This window comes from Peromyscus maniculatus, chromosome 12, assembly GCF_049852395.1.
Source record: "Peromyscus maniculatus bairdii isolate BWxNUB_F1_BW_parent chromosome 12, HU_Pman_BW_mat_3.1, whole genome shotgun sequence".
Lineage (NCBI taxonomy): Eukaryota > Metazoa > Chordata > Mammalia > Rodentia > Cricetidae > Peromyscus > Peromyscus maniculatus.
In genome coordinates this window covers 86038599-86057775 of record NC_134863.1, presented here as the reverse complement: position 1 = coordinate 86057775, position 19177 = coordinate 86038599, and the positions used below count along the sequence as shown (strand labels likewise).

General features: G+C 44.5%; 1 protein-coding gene across 2 annotated transcripts in view; it reads right to left on the bottom strand.

Annotated features, from left to right (window-relative positions):
* B3galt5 (beta-1,3-galactosyltransferase 5) overlaps positions 1-16759 on the bottom strand; it is a 48006-nt gene extending 31247 nt beyond the window's left edge. The window contains exon 1 of one of the 2 annotated variants that reach the window (XM_006981386.4): positions 16516-16759. The gene's annotated coding sequence lies outside the window, so the exon portion shown is untranslated. Of the gene's footprint in view, positions 1-13542; positions 13678-16515 lie in introns of those variants that run through there. The other variant, XM_076549301.1, reaches the window with a different exon arrangement.
* Between the last annotated feature and the right edge of the window lie 2418 nt (positions 16760-19177).

The following is a 19177-nucleotide window of genomic DNA, read 5'->3' as shown; positions in this document are numbered from 1 at the left end:
TCTATGTCTCTCTCCATCTCTGCCTCCAACTTAAGGATAAGATGTAAGCTCTCAGCTACATGCTGTCTGCTCCAGCTTCACTCCTGCCTGCCTGCTGCCATGCTCTCTACTATGATGGTAATGGACTCACCTTTGAAATGATGAGCAAGCCCTCAATTAAATGCTTTGGTCATGGTGCCTCTTAACAGCAATGGAAAGGTAGTGAAGATAGTCCTTTATTTTATTAATAATTTTAGGAAAGAGAATGTGTGTACAGGTACTTTTACCTACTCGTACACACATGAAAACAAGGAGAATCAGAAGGCTCTCTGATGAGATTCAAAGTCTGGCCTTGACACTGGCCAAAAGACTTCCCTCAAACTTCTTCAGCAGTATCTGAAGAAGAGAATTAGGAACAGGGAGGAAATTATGAGCAGACTGAGCCAGTCAACACAGACAACAAGTCAAGTCAACTGAATGCAAAGGAAGGAGGCAGAGTGGAGTTATGTCCTCAACCACTCCATCCACTGCCCAGGTTCCCACATCTTCTGACAACAGGCCACATGACCAGCCCTTCCTTCCTGTCCAACCACAGAAACATGCACATGTCTTTCCACCTCTCCTCCATTGCCAACATTCCTCTAGTTCCCAGAGAGGCAACTGAATATAAGTTTTATTCAAACTCTGTGCCACGGCCTATGTTTGTACCATGGGGTCACTTCAATATGACAGGTTACTTAAAGGAAAATAGAACTAAGTAACTAAAATAGAAACCACAGGAATAGGAGGTGTAAGTGCTGTGTGAAGGATCCTGTATGTGCTGGTTAGTTTTTTGTTGTTTATTTTGTTTTGTTTTGTCTTGTTTTATTTTGTTTTATTTTGTTTTGTTGTCAACTTGACACGGGAAGAGGGAACCTCAGTGGGACACTATCTTGATTGATGATTGATGTAGGAGGGCCTGTCCCGCTGTATGGTGCCACCCTATAGGCAGGTAGTCCTATATTATATAAGAAAGCAAACCAAGCAAGCCACATGCTACATTTCTCCATGGCCTCTGCTTCTGTTCCTGCCTCCAGGATCATGCTGTACTTGAGTTCCTGCCTAAGTTTCCCCTGATAATAGACTGCAATGTAGAAGATAAAATAACCCCTGTGCTCCCCATGTTGCTCATGGTCATGATGTTTATCACAGCAATAGAAAGCGAATTAAGATACTATGTGCGAACCAAGTCAGCTGGTGGCAGGGACTCACTGTGGTTCATGAAAGCTAGAAAGCCAGTGGTACAGAGGCAACCCAAGGTCGTCACCCCACACACAAGGTTATAAAGCCTGCACCTAGTGCCTGGGCCTCCTTCACCTATGCCATCCTAACTGTTTGACTTTAATCAAGTTTCTTAAAACCTTGAGCCTCTGTGTCTTCAAGCGTAAAGTAAGAATGATGATACTGGATTACAATAATGTATTTGCAGAATAAAGCAAATATATGAGAAGGGATTTATAAACTAAGAGGAACTTTGCAAATGCAAGTAGCTATTGCCTTAAAGTAAGGACTCTGCACATTTCAAAGCTTGATTTCAGAATCACAAGATTTATTCTCTGCAAACAGCATGTCTAGTGTCATAATATGGAGAAACCAGGGCCACTGCGAGGTTCTTCATTCACGCACAAGAACACAATGACCAGATACAACAGTGCAATGACTTGGCAGTGTAGTGCTTACCTGGTATGCACAAGGCCCTGAGTTTTATCTCTAGCATTGAAGAAAAGAAAAAAGACTCCTGAAAAAAGCTTAAAAAGAAAGTCTTGAGTGTGTCTTTGCAGACCATCTAAGAAAGCAAGCTATAATAGAATATTCTAGAGTCATATTTTGAAATTGCATTTGTACATAGATGCTGTGTTGGTTACAACTACTTTGCCAAGATCACAGTTCAAAACTGATCAAGGTGCCCCATAGCGATATCCTCTTAACTAGCTTGAACTGATTTCAAAAGAAGCCAGGAAGTCGGTGTCACAGCACAGCATGAAGTCACCCTTTGAAGCTGACCTTTCCCCTTCAACTTGGAACTGCCTTGTCGCAGTGGTGACAAACACTGTTGTATCATCTCTGCTTTCACGATTCCCTCAGTACCATGGGGTGAAAGCACAAGAGAGCTGGCCAAAGCAAACCCTCGTAGAGTCCAGTGGGTGGGAATGCCAGTCTATTACATTCATTTCTCTGATGAACCAAGATGACCACTCCCTTGTGCCCAGAAATCCATCCCTCAGACTTCTAATGAAAAAGCACAGTAACTACTTTCCAGTGGCAATCTTTGGGTCAGGAAAGTTTGTACGGATGGACATTGTTGTCTGCATTTCTGTAGCATGTTGTTTTCATGATTTCTTAGTGGGACAGGCCACAGCAGCCTTAGGTGAAATTCTATCCACAGGAACATCACACCTCATCCTGTCCCTGTGTATTTCTTCCTTTCACTAGACCTTTAGTTTCAACCTTTATTATGTGTATGTGTGTTGTGTCTGTGCACCACATGTGTGCAGTACCCACAGAGGCCAGAAGACAGTGGTGGATTCCCTACGACTGAAGTTACAGATCATTTTGAGTCACGCGAGGTGTGTGCTGGGAATCCAACTTGGGTCCTCTGGAAGAGCAGCCAATGTTCTTAACTGCTGAGCCATTGCTCTAGGCCCTAGATCTCCATTTTTTTGAGTAGACCATGCTGTACATAGTGACATTACCAGAAGATAGTGGTTACAGAAGGTCTAAAGACAGCAGGGAACTGTTTTCAGAACTGTACCCCACTCTTACGCTGGTGTCTGCCTCATCTTACCTCTCAGAGTTGGAAATGTCAGGGAACCACTTGTCAAAGAGAGTTTAGACAGAACTCAGCAAGACTCGGGGGCTGCCCACTCCAGCATCTAGGTTTCTTCTGGAATCTGATTTTAGCTTCTCACATCACTCCAAGTCTGGCTGCAAACACATGGCTTGCACTGAAGATGACTTTGCCAGGAATCTACAGATTTTACTGTGAAATGATTCACAGCTAACATACAACACATTTTACAACCTTGTTAAAATTGTTAAACATTGATAGGTTTGTTAGAAAGTCCTCCTGTTTGGAAGAAAGAGGCCTCCTAAGTTTTAGCAGGTGTCTGGCTTTCCATTTTGGCTGTTATGGAACAAGCTGGAACTGTTTTTTCACAAAAACCCACAGTAGTAATTTTGTCTAAGAATTTTATTGATAATATATATTCTACTTGTTTAAAAACCAGTTGAGTGAGGAACTAGGGAGATGGCTGAGCAGATAAAGATCTTGCGGAAAAAGTGTGGTGTTCAGAGCTTAGCTCTCTAACACTGTGTAAAGCCTTGGTAGGCACAGTGACTCACCTGTAACCCCCATACTAGAGAGGCACAGACAGTGGATCCCTAATTAGCTAGAGGACAGTGGGTCCCCTGGGAACGAAGTTACGAATGATTGTGAATCACCATGCATCTGTGGGGAACCAAACGTGGGTCCTTTGAAAGAGCAATCAAATCCTTGAGCTCTAGGTTCAACAAGAGACCCCCACCCCAGTAAATAAAATGAAGAACAATTGAGGGAAAACCCACTTCTGTTATCCACATGCATCCACCCACATGTGAACATGCACACATACACAAATACACATGCAAAAAAAAACTGTTGAGAGAATAAAAAAACTTAATTTTATTCTAAAACTGATGCTTTGTGAGTACTAGTTCCAGATTCTAGTTGCTTCCCTGTTAAATCAGCATCATTGTTACCGTGTATACATCCACACTTCAGTATAACCACATCAAATTTAAGAAATGGGCCATCATCTTGGTTACAAGGCAGCAGTTAGCAGCAAGCTTCACAAAGATTGAAATTTCCAATTACTTGGAAAGAAAGAAAATTAGTACTAGGCATGGTGGTGGGTGAGATCTCAGCATTCAGGAGAGTAGGGAAGGAAGAGCTTGAGTTTGAAATCAGCCTCACTAGATATTAAGCTTTGTCTGAAGGAAGAAAGGGAAGAGGAAGGGAGGAAAAAGGTAGAGATTTGAAGTCAAGTCAAAAGAGAAACTAACGATACAACAGCAGACTACACAACAAAGCACGTAAGAGTTTTAGGTACAATCTCTTGAGTGTATTCAAAATTACTTTCACAGGTAAATCCACACATAGCCTTATGAATTTTCACTATTAGGCCAAGCTTGGTGGCACATGCCTGCAACCCTCACAACTCAGGAGGCTGAAGCAGGAGAATCACAAGTTCACAACAGGCCTTGACTACACAGTGAGGTGCTTGTCTGGTGCTTCCAGTGCTGGGGAGGTGGAGACAGGAGGATCCCTACAGTTTGCTGGCCAGCCAGTCTAGCCAGTGAGAGACCCTGTCCAAAGATGGACATCTCCTGAGGAACTACACCCAAGATTGACTCCTTGCTTCTGAGTGCATGCACTCACAGATGGGAACCCTGAGTATCACTTTGACCTATTGTCAAATCATCTCAGCAACTACTGTTACTCCTAATGTGAAGTAGAGCACGGAGCTTGTGTTTCTCTGCTGTTCGCACTAAAATAAAAACCAAGTTCAAGCCAGGCGTGGTGATTCATACATGAAATCACACACTTGGGAGATTGGGGCAGGAGGATCACCATGAGTTCAAGGGCTGCTGCAGAGTGAGCTCCAGACCCTGTCTCCAAAAGCAAGCCCACAAATTTCAGAGTGACCAAAAATACACAAACGGCACACAAAGAGACACAACTCTGGGCAAATTTCTTCATGCAGGAGGACAGAGGAGGGACACTGGATGTGTCAGATTTTGACACATGCCTTTTCAGCAGAAGTAGGACAGGTGAGGCTCTGAAATCTTAAAGTCTCACTAATGATTCCCAGGTTAGAGGAAAGTGAACACAGGCAGTAAACAGGAGACACGTGGGAGATGATCCCTGAATTCAGACGTCTGGACTTGCCTCTCCACTGATCACAGAGGGCCATTTTTATTAGAAGTAATTGTCTCCAATAGTAACCTGCAGAAGTAATCCGAAAAGGATCAACCTACTCTGATAAACACTGCTGATAAAAGGAAAGGGGAGAGAACAGGAATGGCTATGAGGAAAAGTTTGCTGACAAGTATGCATAATTGAAAATGTGAGTCCTTAGATCAAAGCTGTACCCTAACTATCACCAGGACAGATTCATACTTCATCATAAAACAGTGAGAACTATTATGTAAGAACTGCCAGAGGAAAAGGCAAATTCCCTAACATCAGTATCCTATAATTAACAATATAAGCCAAAGATATCTTCAAAATGCTGAAGGGAAATATTTACCAAGCAAGAATTTTTATACCCAGCAAAATTAACATGCAAAAGTGAAGCCATGGTTGAAATATCTTCAAACACATATGTAGAAAGCTTACTATCCATGTAGCTATTGTCATAGAACATAGTTCTCACTACGAAAAAGAATGAGTTTATTCCGAGCCAAACATGAGTGAGCATGGCTGAGGGAATATAGATTCACATTGCCCCAAATAACATGTTCCACTGTGGAAGTAGTTACATGTACTTTTTATAGTCGCAGAATAAAAAAACCATCAGTAGACTTACTAAGTACATTGGTGGAGATGACAGATTTATGGCTGAGTAGGGAAATCTTTGCTATAGGTTCAAATGCTAGCTAATAACATTCTTAACTTTGGGTTGGCGGAAGCCAATGGTCTCTTAAGTTCATGCACTGCAAAGGTTTTACCTGATAGTCAAAGATGTTAGGTTAGATACAGAAGTGGGTGCTAAATTGCTATTAATGAGACTAATGATCATGTAAGATAATTTTGGCTCTTGAGCTACAACATTCCAACTCTACACAATCAGGAAGTTCTGACCAGTCACTCATGTGCAGGACCTCCCACACAGATAGGTGTGTTCCTTTTCCCAGGGAACTTCAGTTCGCATAGCCTTTCTCCAGGATTAAAAATGGATATACTGGAACAAGACATTGCATAAACCCATGTGTATGTCATAGGATATAGGACATGAAAAAAAAACATCAAGCAAGAGGCTGAGGTAGTAGGAGATGAATGCCTGCTGCAGTGGGTGAGCTGGAGGGTCTTCTGTGTCAGGAGAAGAAGGCAAAGCAATAAATGAAGCCATGAGACCAATCAAGGAGACAGAGATAACCACAGCTGATAGCTGAAGGAAGAGACTTCCCACCTTTTACAGACAAAAATAGGGTTCAAGATAGAACCTGATAGAGACTAGACAGTAGCATTGAACAGACAAAAAAAAGACACAGAGAGAGGGGACAAACCAAAAGCAATTCAAGAAAGTCAGCAAAAGTCTGAGGTGGAGCGAGAGATAGCCTGGTAGCACCCCAGAAGTACTGCAGTGTACCCATTCCAGGTGATACTGATGAATCTGAGGCTTTCCATAAAAAATTAAAAATAAAATATGAAAGACGGGCACCATAGGTACCCAATGAATGGGATGAGTCTGTTGTAATAGCCCAGCTATGAAATGTGTCTCAGTCTCTTTGTTACCTGAGGCTCCTGGGCGTCACTGTTTAGGGATAAGATCCTGCCTCATCTCATCTACATCTACCTTCCCTGGGAAGCAGAACAGCTCCCAGCAAGGCAGCACACAGTCAGCTCTTTGTTTCTTCCCTCCCACTCGACCTGCCACCCACCTTCCCTCTCCATCCAGTAACTTCTGTCCGGTCTGTGTAACAGCTGATGGAAGCCGCACATGCAGAGTCTCATTCCGCTTACCGAAGCATAGCACAGATTTAACACTAAACAAACAAAACTAACCTACATTTAAAACGCTGAAGAAAAGCACAGTTTATGTCCATTAAAATGGCTACAATTTCATGTTTACCAAATCCTGGGCAATTAAGACCAGGCAAAGAGGTCTCTTGATGATTAAAGTAACATGAACACCAAATCTTGCAATGTATGTAGCTAAAACACAGGGCTCAGGATCTAAGACGAACAGCAAACAGATGGAAACACGGTTTCTAGACTGCACAGCAGTGAAGGGAAGAAAACCAGAGAATGGGAAATATCCAACAGAAGACAAAAAATAGAGACTGGAGCTGAAGAAAGTGTGGCAAAGAGGACACACATGGTGATCTACTCACATCCAATTGCCTAAGAAAATATACCATAAATGGAGTAAGACAATTTGTTTAAGGGCCTGGAGAGATTAATAGCACTGGCTGCTCTTTCAGAGGACCTGGGTTCAATTCTCAGCACCCACAATGGCAGCTTACAACTGTCTCTAACTCCAGGTCCAGGGGATCCCACACTCTCACAGAGATACACATGCAGGCAAACCACCAATGCAAAAAAAAAAAAAAAAAACATGAAGGCAAAAAAATTTTAAGATTTTTTTTAAAAAGACAGTTTATTTAAAATAATATTATCAGACTGGGAAAAATGAGCTATATATAACTTCTTTAAAAAGAAGGTATAAAGAAAGGTGGGGAATGTGTCTATGGAAAATATCCATAATTGCAGAGAAACTAAAAAAAAACTTCCTCCAAAAAAACCTGTGTAGCCCTTGATGTCCTGAAACTCACTCTGTAGACCAGGCTAGTCTCAAACTCAGAGATCCACTTGTTTCTTCCTCCCAAGTACTGGGATTGAAGGCATGCACCACTACTACCCAGCTCCTTTACAATATTATTAATAATTCATAACTTTGTTCTAATGATAAGAGATGTTAGAAAAATTCAAACTGAAGGATATCCTATGAAACAACCGTCCTGGCCCTTCTCTATACGTTAAACTCATGAGAGACAAAGACTAAGACACTATTACAGAGTGAATATGGGAAAACCAAGTACAGCATGAGGTTCTGGATGTGATCCCAGGCCAGAATGATGTCAGCAAAAACACTGTGCAAAATGTGAAGAGTCTGGAAATGAAGCATATTGAGCCAGGTGTTGTGGTGCATGCCTGTAATCCCAGCACTAAAGGAACTGAGACAAAAGAATTTGAGGTCAGCCTCAGCTACATAACAAGACTGTCTGAAAAATATCACCCTGGAATGATGATGATGGTGATGATGATGATAAGTGGATAAACATGTTGTATTTTCTCTGAAACCAATAAATTACATCCTGACAGAACAATGGTCCTGAAAACTGACAAAATTCTTAACTCAACTTGACAAGTGAACTTGAAATTCATATAGAGAACAAAAAAACTGACCAGCACCTTACAAAGAAAAACAGAGGGAAACCTGATGCCTGTGAATCCTGCCATTCACTCATTAAGTCAAGAATGTATTAGTGAAGTACAGGCCAAGAGACTAATGCTATGAAATAAATGGTGCCTCCCCAAACAGTCATGCTGGAGTTCTGACCCCAGTATGGCAGAGCCTTCAGGCTATAATTAAGGTTAGATGATGAGGCCCCAGGGAGGGGCCCTAATTCAATTTACTTATTAGAAGGAGGAGGAGGAGGAGGAGGAGGAGGAGGAGGAGGAGGAGGAGGAGGAGGAGGAGGAGGAGGAGGAGAAAAGAAAGAGAACTGTCAGGCCCCTCGTAATGACAGAAAGTGGAAGTCTGCAACCAGAAGCGAGATCTCACCAGGGACCAGCCATCCCAGGACATTGACCTAAGACTTACTTGGTCTCTGCAAGTTTCTACTGCCTAAGTCACCTGGTCTGATTAGCAGACCAAGCTAATCAATAAAAACAGAACAAACAAGTCAGAAACAGATTTACACACTTAGAGAAGTGGCAGCACATGTATGTCACCAGAAAAACACCTGACTATGAAACTCAATCCTGAGAGCACTGGCTGCTCACATGGAAAGATCACATTGGAGTCCTTAACTCACAGCTGATCAAAAGCAAATGCAAGGCAGGTTAAAACCCAAATGGTTTTCTAAACTTTAAAACCTTTACAACTTTTATAAGAAAATACACCAGAGTGTCTTCAAGAACAGCATTTTCTCTTAAGACAAAAGCACAAACCGTAGTTTTTTTTTAAAAAAATTGATGAATTTGATCAAATTAAAAAGAGGAGCTGTGGTTAGCTAGACTGTGACAGTACAAGCCTCAGATGAGGAAGGGGTATTTGTTCACAGTGTAATTGAAGGCTCTAACAAGCCTCTGCGACCATTAAGAGACATCAAAATGGAAAATGAACAGAAGGTACAAACAGATCACTCACAGAAGAGGAATCCCAACTAGTAGGCAGACAGACAGACTTTCATAACATGATTATGAAATGTTCCCCTGCGGGCTTGTGTGAATAAATTATTGGTCCTCAGCTTCTGGCCCTGTCTTGGGGAAGCAATGGGCCCTTTGGTGTGGAAGCGTGACTAGATAATTCTTAAAGGGGCAGGCCTTTAAGAATTGTAGCCTGGCCTCCTTCTCACCTAAGCTCTATACTGTCTGGTTGGTGTGATTTGACTAGTCACCTCACCTTCCTGCTGTTGGAGACAAGAGTTGGTCCTGACTCCATGCCATCCCTGCTATAATGGACTGTACCTTCTACACTGTGATCTCAGGTCAATCCTTCCTCTCAAGTTGCTTCTGTCTTGTCAAGTATTTGGTCACAGTGACAAAGAGACAGAGCTAGATAGATGATTGATAATAGACAGATAAATGATAGATAGAGATAGAAAGATAGATAGATAGATAGATAGATAGATAGATAGATAGATAGATAGATAGATAGATAGATGATAGAAGATGAATGATGATGATGATGATGATAGGTAGATGATAGAGAGCTAGATAGATGATAGAGAGATAGATGATAGATAATAGATAGATGATGATGATAGATAGATAGATAGATAGATAGATAGATAGATAGATAGATGACAGAAGATGAATGATGATGATAGGTAGACGATAGAGAGATAAATAGATGATAGAAAGATATATGATAGATAATAGATGGATGATGATTGATAGATAGATAGGTAGATAGATAGATAGATAGATAGATAGATAGATAGATAGATAGATAGATAGATGAAAGAAGATGTATGATGATGGCTAGATAGATGATATATAGAGATAGATAGAAGATGGATGATGATGATAGATAGATAGATAGATAGATAGATAGATAGATAGATAGATAGATAGATAAGAGATAGATGATAGATTATAAATAGGTATATGGTGGTAGGTGACAGAGAAATGATATAGATATAGATATAGATAGATAGATAGATAGATAGATAGATAGATAGATAGATAGATAGATAGATAGATAGATAGATGACAGATAGATAATAGATATACCAAAAAGATATACAATAGAAGTTAGGTAAATTATGTAGATTATAAATAGGAGATAGATAATGGATGGATGAAAAGATACATGACAGAGTGCCAATAGGTGATAGAGATGGATAGCTTATAGATAGATTACAAACTGATTGATAGATACACCAGGTAGATATTAAATGATAGATAAATGGTACATATTATGAATAGAAAATAGATAAGTGATAAATACATAGATGATAAAAAAACTAGTAGGTGATAGATGGATAAATGATAGACAAGAAAATATAGATGATAAATACAAAGGCAAGTGAAAAATGGATAGATCAATCAATAGATAATGACAGATTGATAAATAAGCGAGATAGACAAATCATAGGCTAATACCTATATATGAATGAAAATACAACCAGCTGTGCTAGAAACAGGTAAATGCTTCCTCCTCCTCCTCCTCCTCCTCCTCCTCCTCCTCTTTCTCCTCCTCCTCTTCCTCCTCCTCATCCTCTTCCTCCTCCTCCTCCTCTTCCTCTTTATCTTCTTTGGTTTTTTTTGAGACAGGGTTTCTCTGTGTAACCCTGGCTATCCAGGAACTCACTCTGTAGATCAGGCTGCCCTTGAACTCAAAGAGATCTCCTGAGTGCTGGGCTTAAAGGTGTGCACCACCACCACCCAGCTCAGGTAAATGCATCTTAAAGCAATGAGACTGAGTTACTACTTTTCCTATTAAAAATGAAAGGGTCCAGCAATTCTCTGTGTTGGCAAAGTGTGGGGAACCAGGCACTGAGTTACTGAATCATATGGCTGGTGGGGTGTGATTTAGCGCAGCTCCCTACCCTCCCAAGTGGCATCCTTCAGAATCTAGGACCGATGGAGACACACAGGACCTGGAAGTCAGTTACGCTCATACAGATAGATCCTAACTCTTCAGGAAATTGCACAGTTGTGCAAGAGGAGACACACCAGGAATGCTGGTTTTATATTAAGATGTAAAACATCTAAATATCCAGCAATAGTGATGAAAATGCAGAAATTAGCGCTACGCCTTAATGCCAGTAAATTTCAAAAGCATACAGGTAGTGATGTGAGCTACAGACTCACGTGTAGAGGTCTGAAGGATGGGGGAAGAATCCAGAGCAGTGAGAAAGGGTGAAAGGTGGGGAGAGAGATAAAAGGCAATGCTCTATGACCCACTCACATTTACTGTCTCACCTTATAAGTCACAAGCAGGTGCCACCAATGTGACAGGGACATGCTCACACATAACTTGTCTGCTGCTCTCTGACTTTCCTACATGCCTGAAATAGTTTACAATTTTAAGGAATATAAATTTGATTCCTACCTGACCTGAGTAGGCTGGAAAACATGTTTTGGTAAAATAACGTGAAAAGCAATCTGCCTGTCATGATTATTCACACTGCCTGATGCCTCTCCCCTTTTTTCATAGCCTGGGACAACTAAGAAGTAGACTGTGATACTCAGGACTCCACTAAAGCTCTGAGAAGAGTGTGAATAAAATCTGTGTAAGAGGGAGGCAATAACGAATGGTCAACTTAACTTGTACCTACAGAGGCAGCCAACCAGGGGGCCCTGCCCTTGTTAAACAAGAGTGGCAGCCCAGCTGCCCTGGAAGAAGGAACTCCCAGAAGTGGATCAGAGGCAAGGCGACAAATGCACTGCTCCCTAGGGAAATTGGGAATACTCTGTCAGCAAAACACAATGGACACAGGAAATGACAAGAGACCCGGGAGATTAAAAGAGGGACTTGCAGAGCTAACACTTGGCAGTTAAAACACCCCGAGGGAACCAAGAATTGAGGTCTTGCAAGAAAGAGAATAGACAGCCTTGAGCAGTGACACTGGAAAGGGAGTTTAGACGCAGAGAATCAAAAGCTACATGGAAGAGACTCCAAACTGGAGCCAGCACACGCACCACTGTGCCCCAAAGTCTGTCCGCTATTTTTGCCATTCTACTGTGCCCCAAAATATATGTCTCATACCAATCGGCAATTATTCTTAAAACCAAGTTATTTTATAATTTGAGAAGCTTTTTTATTTCTCTCTATACCCAAGCAAAATTCAGCAGAGAGCTTAAGAAATGATAGGTAAATGATAGCTGCAATAATCATTATCACTGGTGCCACAAGGAAAGATGGGACCATATAGTCCTCATGTGCACCCGGAGAAATAATGTTATCAGCCTCCATGGTGTCAAGGGAGAGAACGGAGGTACAGGGTTGAATTAATCTGCCCGAGTTCTGCTGTCTCTCCATTGAGTACATAGGGAATCAGGGAGTGATCAACCACATTTTTAGCCCTGTTTGGTCCCAAATGACTTCTAGCTCTTATTGAGGATGTGGGATGATGATGTTCAAAATCAGATATAAAAAGTCTGGTTGATATCTTTACCAAGTGAATACAATTACATAATATTCTGAACCCTTGATCTTGGTTTTCAACTCAATACCATGTTATTTTTGTCAGGTCCAAAAGAAACCGGGGACAAATGGCCCTATCTACAATGCCTATTACATTACCAAAGCCCAAACTGGCTTCCAGGCTCCCGACGTTCCTGGGGCTCCTCTCAGCCCTTCTAACCCTGCCCCCTAAACCTCTCCAGCTCAGGAAATTCCCTTCTCCCAGCTTCTCATTCCTACATAACCCTGCCATTTCATTCATGCGCCCTCTTGATCTTCTCTCCTCTTTGCGCTCTCTCTCTCTCTCTCTCTCTCTCTCTCTCTCTCTCTCTCCTTCCTCTCTCGCTCTCCTCTCCCCGCTCCCTTCTCCTCTCAAAGCCCAGTTCAGTCTACTGGTCAGACTGAGTTATAAGGGGTATGACATAAACGCAGAGTTTATCATGGGAATGGGGCAGATTTCCAGGAGTCAGGGTGCTTCCTCTTTCCCTCCCTAATTTGGGCATGCTCAAACCTTTCTCAGCATTGGTGGGTGTGTTCTTATTCCTATATTGAAATTATAATGAGCCTGGGTTCATCTGATATGTCAACATGGCATCTAGACCAGATAGATCTGGTCTGGAACATCACCAACCCCCCTCCCTTAGCTAGGTGCTTGGGAATACTAACTAACTTAATAACTAGCACCCAAGGACTGTGATTTCCAGAGTCCAGGGTTTAACCTTTGCCATACAACTGACAGGACAGCTGGTCATCGGTTGTTTCAGGGTTCAGTCTGCTGAACCAGTCTCACAATCCTGGTTTTAAATTGAGAGTCATGTGACTTCACCAAAACCTCTAACATCCATCTTACCCACCCTTTTACTTTGCAGCTTCAGACATGGGATCAGTAATTCCCTCTTACCAGAAGCAAAGGAAAGTGTTGTCCAAACCCACGGGAGGCCAGCCACAGAACCTGATGGAGTGCGATCCCCAAGCCTAGCCAGAGGACAGCCTGAAACCAGGGAAGTGGAAAGATCACTTGCCAGTCATCTGTTTCCCTGATGGCAGGGAAGTGAGCAGAGAGAAGCCAACTGTGTGTCTCAAAGGCCACTCCCCAACTCCCATCCCCACCCTCCTCAGCCCCAACCCCACCCCAGCCCCTAAACACACACACACACACACACACACACACACACACACACACACACACCCTCAGCTCACCCAGCCCAGGGTGTGGCAGGGTCAATGCAGGAAGCTCCTGGTGGCTGATACTTAGAGTCAGGGAAAGGACACGGTAGTGCACGTTCTGTCAGGTTCAAGGAAGAACCTCATCCTGTTCAGTCATCCTCTTATCGGGGACAGCCGTGCAAGGCCACAGGAACGATGAGTGGCTCTCAGGACCAGGATCTACTCTTGACAGAAAACCCAGGAGAAATAGGATCCAATGTCCAGTTAAATGGGTAAACAGGACAGACGGCATGTTTCTGAGCTCCGAGCCCAAGGCCAGGGCTATGCCCAGGAAAGCAGAGATTGCCTCTGGAAGTCCTTCTAGGATCCTCTGCACTTACCTAACTTTCCTGTCCACTGCCTGTAACCAGAGAGTGAGAACAGAAGGAGGGAAGCCCAGCTGAAAGGGAACTCACCAGCAGGCCAGGACACCTGGCCTCATCTCATAACGTCCAGTCTCTGAGATGCCCATTGTTTATTCAGAGCACCTGCCCAAGACCCACAGAGGAAGGGACATCTGTTGAGAGGAACGTTCATAAAGGAATAACTGTCTGAGTCAAACTAGGGCGGGGTGGGGGGTGGAGAGGAGGAAGAAGAAAGAATCTGCTCCCCAAGATCATTTCCGGGACTTGAGGACAACAGCCCCGCCCTGAGCTTCTCCCTCAAAATTAGACTTTCTTTTTTAATTTGCCTTTCAGGTGAACTACTTGGAAAGAGAAGACAAAATCTGAAGGTAACAAAAAGTAGACCTCTGCACAATCACTCCTGAAGATATACACGATCTCTTTAAAGACAAATTTTCGTATTACTCAAACTATTCTTTTAGAGAAGAAACACTGAAAAAAATGGGACAGATACAGGGAGCATGCACAAGACTGGATGGATGATTGACAGGCAGGCAAACAGGCAGGTTTTTTCGTTGATGTTGTTGCTGTTTTCAGATCTGAATATTGAGCTGGGGCCTCCCACATGCCAGGACGACTCTACACTAAGCTATATTCCTTGCCCAAGGCTATAATTTAACTGAAAAGCTTCATTATACAAGAAAGGACAAGCCGGGTGATGGTGGCAATGGTGGTGGCAGTGGCGCATGCCTTTAATCCCAGCACTTGGGAGGCAGAACCAGGTGGATCTCTGTGAGTTTGAGGCCAGCCTGGGCTACAAAGTGAGTTCCAGGACAGCCAGGGCCGCACAGAGAAATCCTGTATCGGAAAAAAGAAGGAGGAGGAGGAGCAAAAAAGAAAGGAAGGAAGGATGGAAGGATGGAAGGAAGGAAGGAAGGAAGGAAGGAAGGAAGGAAGGAAGGAAGGAAGGAAAGAAAGGAAAGAAGGAAGGAAGGAAGGAAGGAAGGATGGAAGGAAGGAAGGAAGGAAGGAAGGAAGGAAGGAAGGAAGGAAGGAAAGAAAGGAAAGAAAGAAGGAAGGAAGGAAGGAAGGAAGGAAGGAAGGAAAGAAAGGAAAGAAAGAAGGAAGGAAGGAAGGAAGGAAGGAAGGAAAGAAAGGAAAGAAAGAAGGAAGGAAGGAAGGAAGGAAAGAAAGGAAAGAAAGAAGGAAGGAAGGAAGGAAGGAAGGAAGGAAGGAAGGAAAGAAAGGAAAGAAAGAAGGAAGGAAGGAAAGAAAGAAAGAAAGAAAGAAAGAAAGAAAGAAAGAAAGAAAGAAAGAAAGAAAAGAAAAGGAAAGGAAAGGAAAGATAAGAAAAAGGGAAAAGAATGGGCATATAAGCATGTATATAACTCAGCCATGCAACAAAGAATTCCTTACATTCATAAAATGGACAAGAGCAGCCACTGGGTACCCCAGTACTGACTGGAGCAAGACCTTTTCCCAGATCCCACCTCATTCAAACCTCTCGCCCATCCCTTTGGCCCAGCGCAGAAATAGTAAATGAGAGAGATACAAACAAGGCTATATGCACATAACAAAGAATCTTAAGTTTGTTGAGCAAATAGAAAAGTGAAAAAGAAATTTACAACAGATTTCTTCTGATTTAGTTTCCATTATTTGGAAGGTGACTCTGTTCCCCTAAAATTAGAAACCTGTGAACTGAAATGGGGTGAGGGGGTAGGGAGTCCCCCAAATGCTGTATTTTCTGAATGTTTACCCTTGGTGTGTGCACACACTCATCATCATCATCATCATCATCATCATCACGCACAGCTTTCCCCTAACCACCACCCCCCCCCAAAAAAAAAAAAAAAAGAAAATGTTGATTACCAAGCTCAAGGCACTCCCGGGATTTAGAAATGACCAGAAGAGCCATCCCCAGGAAGTCAGCCTCTGGCTGTCACCCCTGGCTGAGAAGATGGCTTTTTCCTTTCTGGTTCTCAGCCCTGGGCCCACACACTGCAGGAGCTGCTGCGGCAGGATGCTTCCGAGTTGGTTTTAGAATTTGATTTGATTGATGTTATTTTCTCTAGCTCGGGCTGTTCTTTTGAATCATGTGCTGTGTGCATATGATGTGTAGCCCTCATTTATGTGTGCGCTGTAACCCACCCAGAAACACAACTTCCTTCAGTGTGATATGTATACAAGTCTCTGTCAGTGAACCCAGGCTCGCACCAAGCTCTGTGACATCTCTGCCTTCATTTTACAGCAAGAAGGAACACAAGGGTGCCAGCCTGCCCTGCGGTCCCCAGTCCCCTCGCCCCGGGACCCCGGCAGTCCCTTACCTTCATCTGGCTGGAGCTGAGGCTGGGGTAGGGCCAGGGCTCAGGCAGCCCGCAGGCGCTGTCCAGGCCGGAGCCGTCTCTGGCTCGGCAGGCATTTGCAGGTGGGAGGAGCGCGCGGCAATGCGCTCAGGGACTGTGATAGGTGCGCAGTGGCGGGAGGAGGCGCACTTGACTCCCACAGCGCAGCGGCGGGTCAGTCAGTGCCTGGGCCCCAGGACCACAGACCTGCTCGCTGTGCTGCAGTGAAGCAGCAGAACTGTCTGCGAAGGTCCCGCCTCCCGAGTGCGCTGGCCAGAGCATCTTCCCTGGCACCAGCAATTGCGCAGATCCTCTGCGGGGCCTCCGCTGGCTCTGTGCCCTGGCCCTCCCAGGGGACAATCTCGAAGTTAACTTTGAATTTACTCCGGTGCAAGCCAAGCTTTGGGGTCCCGTGTTTCCCAGGCCCCAGAGGCCTCCAAAGACCACATGCTCCCTTGCTGAGAGAGACCGGGGAGTGGGGGGCGGGGGGGGGGGGGCGGGGGGAGGTGATTCTCATACGAAACATTTGTGCAAGGTCAAAGAACCTCGTGGGGAGATATGCCTGCATCCTAATTACTGGGGCAATTTCCCCGTTTTTTGCAGATGCAGAAATCGAGGCACAGGAGAGCTAAGAGGTCGGTGCTGACTAATGTCCTCTGCCACAGGACGAGTGGAAACAACACAAATGTGTTGGTGGACGAGAAGGGAAAGAAGCTAGCTGGGAGAGCAGAAGACACCAGACCCTTCTCTGGCCTGAAAAAACCTTCATTTATTTATGGGCCCTTATGTACACAACTGCACAGTAGTTTTACCAATTGAACACTGCTCTAATTCTTTAGCCGGAATCACACAGTAAAAAATCTTTGGGAAGCTCTGAAGATGCCCAGTGCACAGCTCCCATCCCAAACCAGTGGGTGTCGCTTTTTCCCCCCTTAAAGTCCTGTCTTTAGTGGTCTCAGAACAATGCAGGTCCTTGTTTGCCTACAGTTAGAATGCCTTTGTTTTTACACAAAGACAAATGGGCTCTTGGGCTAGGGACTTGGAGCAAAATTTTAGGATGGCTGGAGTTCACAGCCAGAATGATATGAAATCCTTTCGGAGAAGGGGAGGGGGTCTGTGGGTTGTGGGGGCTGCAGTCTCTGTGGGAGAGGAGAGGAGTGCAGTGAAGCACTGCCATCGCCACAGCTATTAAACTCCCACGCTATTCTGTGCAGGGCTTCATGCCGAAGCTCAGCTTCCTGGGGTAACCAGGGCCTGGTGTACAACAGGCAGAACCAGGTTGTATAGAGCCTCCTGCGGCCCAGGGGATGCTGAACCACCCACAGGGTGAAGGACTGCAGCCACTACCCTCCACACCTGGTCTCTCTGTCCTGACCCTCTCTGGCCTCAGGGCAGTCCCTCTCTCCACCTATCAGGCAAGGTCACCTCGGCTCTGACAGTTCATGCAACTGGGGGATGTGACCAGAGGCAGGAGTGCTCCTTTGTTTCTGTTTGCTTGGCTTACAAAACGGTGGGTTCGATTATGACACTCCATCACATTGCCCTTTGCTGAGATTCTCTCTGGCCTGGGGTGATGGGACTGGGAGGTCCCCTCTGAGGGTGCAGCCTGGGTTCCAGGGGTGAAATCCTGTCCTGGGTAGAGTGTGTGGCTGAGATCTGGAGGACAAGGAGAGATCGTTCCAGGTAGAGGGACCAGCCAGATTCAAACCTGCAATGGGAACATACCTGCCTGGGACTCCGTATTCCTGTGTGGGGAAATGGGCTAACAGCACACGGCAGGTGAGGTAGGTTCATGTGTTTAAATTGCTGGGCCCAGGGAAGCCCACCGGGAAATGAGCTAGGCTTGGCCTTGGGCCTTGGAGGTGTCTGTTAAGAGGGGAGATGCGCCTGACCAAAGTTCAGAGACTAGCGTTCTGACACTGTTCTAGACGGTGAGCTCTGCTGTTTCCTGTCATGAGGGTGGTTTTGTTATCTGTGAGCTATACCTCTTCTCTGTATGTCCCTAACGGGGCACCCAGTCACCATCCAAACCCTCTGCAGAGCCTAGTACCAGAGACTGCCACTCAAAACATCCATCCTTCAGGGGCCACAGTGACCCCAAAACAGCACACCCCTACCTCAGCTGGAGTGACTGTTGTTAGGTCTAACCATTCTTTGTTGTGGTAAGGTGTTTGGCAGTGTCCCTGGTATCTATCCACTCCTGCCAGCACTGAGTACACTCGAGCGTGTGCACACACATGTGACACCCAATAACGTCTCTGGCTCGGCAAGTGTCCCGTGGAGAGAAAGTGTTTTCAGTTGAGAACAACTACTCCAGGAGAAAGAGTAGGACCCAGCCTGGCATGTGGAAGACAGCAAGCTGGACCAGTTAACGAGACGTGGATCGGATGTCGTCTGGTGTCTGTGCTGTGGCAGCTGGGGACGGTGAGTTCTTTCACAGTGTGGGTAGCACCAAAAGGAACAGACCAATGCCTTCTTCCAGGGCTGACCTGGCTTGGTCGTGGGACACAGGGGAAGTGTTGCTCGCCGGTCTCTCACTCTTTTCAGAGTGCCTCAAGCAATTGCCAGCAAGCTAGCCCTGGCTCCTGAGCCAAGAACCTGGGGAGGGGCAGCCTCTGGCTCGAAGATCCAGAGACTTTCTGTG